Here is an 8,949-nt window from a genome sequence, read left to right as displayed (position 1 = left end):
TGTTTAACCCCAGTGGGACACCAGGAGGTGGTAAGAGACTACTTTGAGAAGGTGGGGAGTTGAGATTTGACTTAAAGAATGCTGGGATTGGGTTACTAATAAAACAGTAAAAATGACAGGAGGGAGGAAGCGAGACAGCTGAGATTAGTTCTTACATCCCAAACACAAAAGATAGAAAGGAAGAAGCCCTGTGTGGGAGCGACGGACAAAAAATAAACAGAGAAAAACAGACTGAGGCCAAAGCCTTGTATGACGCATTGATGCTGGCACAAGATGATTGGAATATGGGAGCCTTTCAATGTATAATTAAAAAAGGGCAAAAGAGATTGAACGAATTAAAAAAATGTATATGATGTGGACTTACATGGGGTGATGTGTCAACAGAGCAGTCAAATGGAAAACAGATAATTTAAATTAAAGAATTAAAGACTGTCTAAAGCAGTGAGTAACAGATTCTGGCTGTGTGGATGATCTTGTTTGAAAAAACAGTATTTTAATTTTTAAAGTAATTGAGCACAGTACAAAGAACTTTACACACTTTTGCGCACAATAAACATCTTTGCTAAAGTTGAGATAATATTTTAAGTTCTTAACTCCTTGATAATAAATACAAAAATGAAACTTTGAGAAATCTGTTTATTTCTTTTAGTCAGTGATTTGTATTTGTCATTACTGACCAATATATCATAAATTCCATACACTTATGAGGTCAAAAGGGTCACAAATAATAATGTAAAGTTTTATATCTATTAAAGAATTTTGTCAATTAAAAAAAAGATTATCTAAAGAGCTATGAAAATTGTGTTTTTCACAAGTTCTTGTGACATTTTTTGGATGATGGAGGACTCATATTAAGAAAATTGAGCTAAAAGTAGCATTTATGAGCATTTCTTTATTCAAATTATTGTGAATGAGAAGCAGATAAAACAAAAATGCGAAAGATAGCTTATTGGTGACCTAGAAAATACACGGGGGGGGGGCTACACACTCTCTCCCCCGCTGTACGCCACAATGTAGAGAGGAAGAGGGGCGGAGTTGATCCACACTAACAATAGAATGTTGGTGCAGAACAACATGTGGTTGCTCCCCAACTCAAAAGTGAATTTCTAATCAACTACCTACTAGAAACAGGATGTCTATTAGATACCTAATATAAATCTACAGGACGTCTCTGAGAACTCTCCTTTGTTACTGATGTAGTGTTCTCAAAGATATCTGAATACAGAGATTAACTACACATCTACTTGTAGCTATATAACTTTGGGATATTTTTAGATGTCTATTAGAGAACATTTTTTTAAATACTAAAATACTTTAATTTCAGACCTTTATGTGCAGAAAACTATTAGACGTAACAAAATAGAATTGTCTGAGATGTCCAGTAGACAGTGGATGTCTATTAGTTATCTAACATGTATCAGAGATATCTATTAGATGACATCATGTGACCAATGGGAAGAAACTACCAAAATGGCTTGTTTGCAAGGCATGATGGGACTGCAATGCAATTAGCAGTGGGAAAGAAATCTGCTAGAGATCTAAACTGTAAAATGCAATAGACATCATTTCCGCTCTACATAAACTACTGTATGTCCTAAAAAAACAACAGTTTTTTTTGTTTGTTTTTGACTAAAAATTGCATAATCATAATTAAAAAACCACTAGGAAGGATTTTCCAATAGATCAAATTCCGATCTTTTACATTCTTAACAGATATTTTATCACTGCTCATTATTCAATTAGTCCGATTAAAATCTAAATTCAAGGGATTGTGTTTGATAGAAATAAAGGGTTTAAATTCATCTTTTCTTGACACTTAGTGTCAAAAGTTGGATCAAATTACTCAGTGATTTTTGCCACTTTAGGATTAATTAAAAAAAAGGACCTCCAGGCATTTAAGTTTGGGTACTCAAATGGACCAAGCTTTGGCTTCTAGTGTTTGGGTTTCTATTTTTCTTTTAGTCCACCTCACTTGAAGGTTTTTCAAGTTTGCTCTTTGTTGTATTTTTTATTTTCTCCTGTTTCCTTTTAAAGTATGTAACCAAAATAAATGATTATTATCATCCACATCACTCTACCTCTGTCTGTCTCCTGCAAAAAGCTACCTTCAGGTGTGTAGACTCACACATTCAAAGTTTCTGACTTGACTTTTGTAACACAGTCAGCTCAGGTGCACGCCTGCAGGTGGGTGGATGAGGAACTGCCACTGCGTGCACGCGTGGGTCTGCGGGAGCAAGGCGAGCAGGGGGACCGAGGAGGGAATGATGTGGGGGCGGAAGGGGTTTCACGAAAGAACTCCCACTCTTTCCAAGCTTCTGTCTAACTTTGTCTCTCTTACACATCCGTACGCCTACACACAATCACCAGCTTCTCTCCGGCTTTCCTTTCCTGGATTCCTCATTACAAGCACGTTTGGCAGCACAAAAGCATTCGTCCTCCTCCTCTGCCCCCCCCATTTCGATCCCTCCTTTCTCTGTCTTTTTCATTTGCTCATTCTGTCTTGCCCTGCTCATTGCTTTTTGGAGCCAGCTCGGCAATCAAAGGGAGAGAAAACACAAATGAGAGCGGCGGGGTGGGGGTAGAGAGAGAAGACTCTCTCTGGGATTTCAGTATGAGTCAGAATGGGAGATGGGGAGGTGGGAAGGTAAGGTAGGCGGTTGTGAGGAGAGTGTATGCAAGGGATGTTTTTTTTCCTCACTTATCTGACTGCATTCTCTGTTTGGAATACAGATGAGGAGACGGAGAAGAGCCAACGGCTGGGCATGACAAACATGAGCACAGGGGGGAAGATCACGCACATCCCCATTCGCCATCAAATTTCACCAAAAATGAACCTCCTTTGGATCGATTCTTGGATAAACAAAACCAAACGGTTAAAACTCCTCAGAGGGAATTTCCAAATCATCAAACTTAAACAGGTTTAGATAAAAGAAAAACAAAAAATGTAGTTGTGTTTTTATAACTGTGAGACAGTAACGAGGAAAGAGTTTCACATTAAGAAAGTGAGAAAGGCTTTATTTATGCCCTCCCACCGCTTGCATATTTATGTAGGTAATGAAAAAATGTGACTGAATTCTCTCACATGACAAATAGTTCCACCACACCTACAAGTGCAAGTTGGAGATCCAATAATTTGGGGGTTCAGAACTACTTCTCTAATCATCTGCAGTGAAAAATAAGGCAAGTTTATGCAAAAACAGAAAAATAAGAAGCAACACTCCTGACTAAACTAGTTCAAAATGTTACATTCTGAATGTAATTCAGTCCTTTAGTATGAGAGCAGTTCTGTGGCCCAGAGATGGAGTCTGAGGATCCAATAAACACTTGCAGCTTTGACTAAGACGTACCTTAAAGAAAGTGAGTGGGTGAGGTGAAGTTGTGAGAAGTTAGTGCAGACAGTGTTCACCACACTAAGTTTGGAATCGGGAAGGACATGGGAAACTTTTATGTTCTCAAAATAAGTCGGTGAACGGATTCTTTGCTTCGTGTTCTGCTGTTGCTCAGCCAGTCAACAGGTGAATTCATGGGGGACCCTGAAAGAGACGAGGGCCTCAAGGGTCGGCGTGTAATTTACTTGTGGAAGGTTTGCATTGACAGCAACTCACAATGAAGCAACTGGTGTCCTGTTTTTTAGAAATGCAGATTTTTATCATTTTACAAAGATTCTGATGCTAAACATAGACATTGTACTTGTTTTTGGGTCTCAAAAAAGCAGAATGAACTTCACCCCAAAGTTATACGATTCACAACGGACTATTCAATCCATCCATCCATCCATCAGTCCATCCATCCATTTATCAGTCCATCCATCCATTCATCAGTCCATCCATCCATCATACATCCATCCATGCATCCACCCATCCATCCATCATCCATCCACCCATCCATCCATCCATCCATCTGTCCATATATCCATCCATAAAACCATCCATCCATCATCCATCCATCCATCCATCTTTCCATCTGTCCATACATCCATCTATAAAACCATCCATCCATCATCCATCCATCAGTTCATCCATCCATCCATAAAACCATCCATCCATTTATCCATCCATTTATCCATCCACCCATCATCCATCCATCCGTCCGTCCAACCATCTATCCATTTATCCATCCATCCATCCATCCATCCATCCATCCATCCATCCATCCATCCATCCATCCATCCATCCATCCATCTATCTATCTATCTATCCATCCATTCATCCATCTGTCCGTCCATCCATCCATCTATCTATCCATCCATCCATCAATCCACCCGTCCATCCATCCATCCCTTCATCCATCTTCAAACTTGCTCCTACTGATCTGTTAATTAAGATTTTGTGGCTTTTAACCAAAATCAAAACATCTGTGTAGTTTCTACAGAGTGACAGGAGTTCATCAGAAATTCCCCGTCCCCCTTTACAATAACCCATAACTGAGCTCTCTGTTTAAATGCTGTCCCGCTATCTTATAGCCCCTCACAACCCCAACCTAACATTACCGGTGCTGCAAAAATGGCGAGTAATATTGGAGCTATTATCTGCTGCACAGCTAGAGCTATAGATTCCAGCTCAGCTATAGATTGTCAGCATATTCCAAAATGTAATTTTGATCTTAATTTTCTTAATATATGTCAGATTAATGTTACAAGAATATGATAAAAAATACATTTTTTTTTCTGTGTGGGTATTTGTTTTGAGGACACATGATTGCTGGAGCCTATCCAAACCACTGTTCGGCAAAGGTGAGATACACCTCTCGCCGGTCTGTTGTGGGGCAAACAAGAACGGCAATTCCTAAAAATCCAACAATATTAAGTCAGATGGAAGCCTGTTTGTAGCAGAATGGTGGATGAAAAGGCCAGAAAATGTGAAAATGATGTAGAGGATGGCTGGAGAACCTACAAAAGGATTTTTTGAAAATATGCCTTTTAAAGGGAACGAAAATAACATTAATTTGTCCCTTTAAAACATAAGATATTGGAGAAGTTTCAAACAAATTTAAAATGAATAATTGGCTCATCCTGTCATTAGAAAGTTCTTAGATTGGAAAAAAGATGCCAACAACTTTTGATGTAACTTACAAGACAGTATGCACTTTTTAGTGGGCTTGAATTTTGAAACCATGAGAAACATGTCACATTTCTGATGCCCTACTCTGGAGGTGGCAGAGGAGCAGACAGAGAATACACACCTGTCCTTGCAAGGAGGCGTGAAGAACAGTAAGTTTTCTCTGACCTTCCAGTGTGGCATGATTCAGAATAGCAACCTTTTCAACTCAAAAGAACTGCTTTTTTTCCCTTGAGTGCTGTGCCAAAGTTAGTTTAATTTACATCAGTCTGCGTGCGTCTGACACACTTCTTTTCTTTTTGCGCACGAGGTTCCCCCCCAAATCTCCCCGAATGTGTGAGCTGAATTTAATGAACCCAGGATTAATTACGCACGACTCCAGCGCATCGGTCGTGAGGTTTGCTCGATGGGTGGAATCGCTCTTGGGTAGTTTTGGATTTTCGGTCGAAATTAAAATAAAACATTACTCCGCTGCACCAAAGATTTCTCCAGCCAGGCAGCTGCAGTGATTCGTCACCAGGTCCGAACATCACGATTTTCTCATTTCTGTGCAAAACGTGGAAAGAATATCTCCACAGGTGTCACTTGAAGGAAATGGTTAGTCTGATTAGACCTAATACCAAAAAGTTGCATTAAATGACTGAAAAAGATCATTTATGAACACATTTTTCTTAAAAATTTCTGCATTTTATTTTTCCAAAAATGCTTCCTTTATTTTTATTTTATTGTCCACAACATTCCTACTATTTTCATTCTTCCCTTTTTTAAAAACCGCAGAGTGATTCAGGCAATACTTTTCCTCCCTTTAAATAGCTGCACTCCGCTCAGTGACGTGGGATACGCACGCATATGTGTAGGTGAATCTTTGAATGAGACACCCCTCATCTCCCCCCGCCGCTCCTCCCTCCTACGTTCCCTCTACTAGTTACTACGGGATCTCTATAAAAAGCCTACGGTTGATGGGAGAGCCCTGTCTGTATGGGAAGCGACTGTGGAGGAGAGGGGACGGCCGCGCGCCGAGGACACCGTGGCACAGATTTTGCGCCTCGAGTGGAGGAAGACGGAGAGCTTTGGAGAGCGTGTTTCCACAGCCAATAAACTCAGGTAAGTAAGGTTTATTTGTGTTTATAGTTTGGGGACTTTAAAAGCCGTAAAAACAACTAAAGTCGCAGTGTAGATTGACAGATCTGATGTGCGCTCAGATAAAAATACTCCAAGTCTGCGCCAACTGACATTTTCTTATCTCTTCCCGGCGGCTATAAGTTGCTGCAGTGTGACTCATTTTTCCTTGTAAGTGAGGAGAATTCAGGTTATAACCTGAGGAAAAAAGAAAATATATAGAACTATTTCTATAAGAGCAAATTTTCTGCTACTTTTTAACCAAATCAGCAGATTAAGTCAACAGAAAATAATGTGTTTTTTTACGACTAAATAAATGTTACTATGCAGAGTATAATGGCACGTGCGGGGGAACAGATGTGCGCTCGCATGGTCTCCAGTGTGCGTGTCTTTCTGCGCCTTCTTTTTTTTTTAAGTTTTCGAGGGTGGTGGGTGAGAAGAGGGGTGTATGGAGGGGGTGGAGGCTTCCTCGCCCTTTTCACCGGGAGGTTTCCGGTGATGCAGATGACATTATTGCCACTTTCTTCCGGTGATGTGCTGCTCCTCTCCTCCTCCTCCTCCTCCTGTGATTCTACCCCCCCCACCCTACCAAATATTCACTTCCGGTTGGCGTTTTCTTCATTGCTCTTCATCCCAGATCTAATTCTGTGACGTCGTCAGGCAGTGAAGTCACCACTGCGTCATTCTTGCGCACTTTGCAGATGATTCGCAGTCACCTACTATAACCCCTTTTAAAGGCATTGGACTCATTCGCTCACGCATGCGCACAATGCAGTGAGATTTTTTTTTTTGGTGGGGGGTGTTAATGCGCAAAGTGAGAGCCCCCAAGACGGGGGAGGAGTGGGCAAGGCGAGTCAATGAATCCCGCTGTTCATTCACAAGTGTTTGTTGGCACATACTGTCTGTAATGCTGGCTTTAAAGCAGTTCAGCGTGGATTATTATGGGATATTAGACACATAGAGACAGTACTATAGAGCAAAAGGATGCTGATACTGTCAAAAAATCATTACAGATGAAAATCTAGAAATAGAATAACTAGAAAACCCAGCATCCACAGCCGCGGCTCAGCACGCACATTTGACGCGCTTTCTCCCCAATGCCATGGAAACCAAAGCAGATCAACTCACTGCCCCCGCGCTCTGATAAGCCGCGCCAGAGCGGCTTGAGAGACGATTGGTGTGTTGCTGAAGTGACGTCACGCGTCAGTACCCTCGGGGTTGTCCAGCCGAGAAGACACGTAAGGAGCTTGTCATCTGAGCGCCATATATTAAGGGGAGTAAAAAAGCTGCTGGTAGAAGTTGTACTCACCACAGCTTCAGATTTAGAACTCAAATGACAGAATTTAGTACAATGTCTCCAGAATGGTTCAGTTCAGCACCATGGACAGCACCCAGAGCTGCTGAGTCGCTGTCCATGTGAAAGAGTGCTGAAACTCACTAACCTCTGCTTGTTGGAGCCTCATGTTCACCAGTCAGCTTTCATTTTTATGAGCTTTAACAACATTTTTCATTTATTCTAATAGGGATAAGTTAATCTAAGCATCATGGGTAAAAAAAAATTAATAATTTGTTATATTTATAAGCAATTATTGATCTTTGCAGGACATGTGAGTATAAGTATACATATGTTCATCACTAAAACACTCATTGAGGACATTGTCTAAAATGTTTGTCTGAATAATTCAAGTCAGACATTGTCAAATTTAAAAATCAATTTTCAATAAAAGAATCTCTATGACTTTTAAATATAATTATTATCTGACTTTCAATAAAAAATTCATCCTGTTCAAGAAAATACTCAAAAACTAACCACAGATAGAAAAGTTAGAAAGATGAAGAGGAAAAGTTCTAAAAAACTTTTGATAAAATCATAAATTAGAGGCATTTTTTCATTCTGCTTATAAAATGAATCAGTTTAAGCTTTTGTAAGACTATTGAATAAAATATACAAAGTAAAGCATATATCATTGGGTTACTTGTGCTGTTTGTTGAAACATTTATTCAGATATTTGCCACTTAAGCATTGATGGAAACACTATAAGTCATTCACTGGGGGTATATGTTAAAAAAAAGTTGCACAATCTTTATACAAATGTACATTTTTGTATAATTTAAAAAATAAACTGCACATACAGAAGGAAATTATTACCCATGTGTATGGCTCGATAATTCCTGTATTGTGTCTTCTAAAATATTTTTAAAGGTTTAAGGATATTTATTGTACAACATGAAAACAGATTGTAATAAAATGGGTTATAATTCCACTAATTCAGTGATGCGCTGTTGTAAATCCATGAGTTTGGGAAGATTAAAAATGTTACACAAAGATCTCAGTTTTTATAAACTATTTTGAAAAGTCTTTCTAATAAATGCTGCTCTCTTCTTCTCTCTTTGATCATACAGGTTTTACAGAGGGGTGTGTTAGCCATTCATGCTGGAGCATCAGCACCTTGGCTTTAGACTGCTTACTGCTTATACAATCTCACAGTACAGTAACAGTCTACAGTCATGGCTACTGAAGCCTGGCAATACATCCGCCAGCAGCTGCACCAAGGTTGAAACAACAACAAAAAAAGCCCCAAAGAAGTGCGCAGTACTTTTAAAATGGCTGACTAGATATCTGTGAAGCTGTGTGTCAGTGAACTCTCACACGATGCGTCTCTTCTTTTTTCCATCCAAGAGGAAACCTGTGTGCATGCGTTGGGGGGAGTCCTGCTGCACCTTGTAAGTGCGTAGCGTCAACACTCAAACCAATGAGACTTTGCACTTTCCT

This window comes from Oryzias melastigma, linkage group LG14, assembly GCF_002922805.2.
Source record: "Oryzias melastigma strain HK-1 linkage group LG14, ASM292280v2, whole genome shotgun sequence".
Classification (NCBI taxonomy): domain Eukaryota; kingdom Metazoa; phylum Chordata; class Actinopteri; order Beloniformes; family Adrianichthyidae; genus Oryzias; species Oryzias melastigma.
This window is presented reverse-complemented; position numbering follows the sequence as displayed.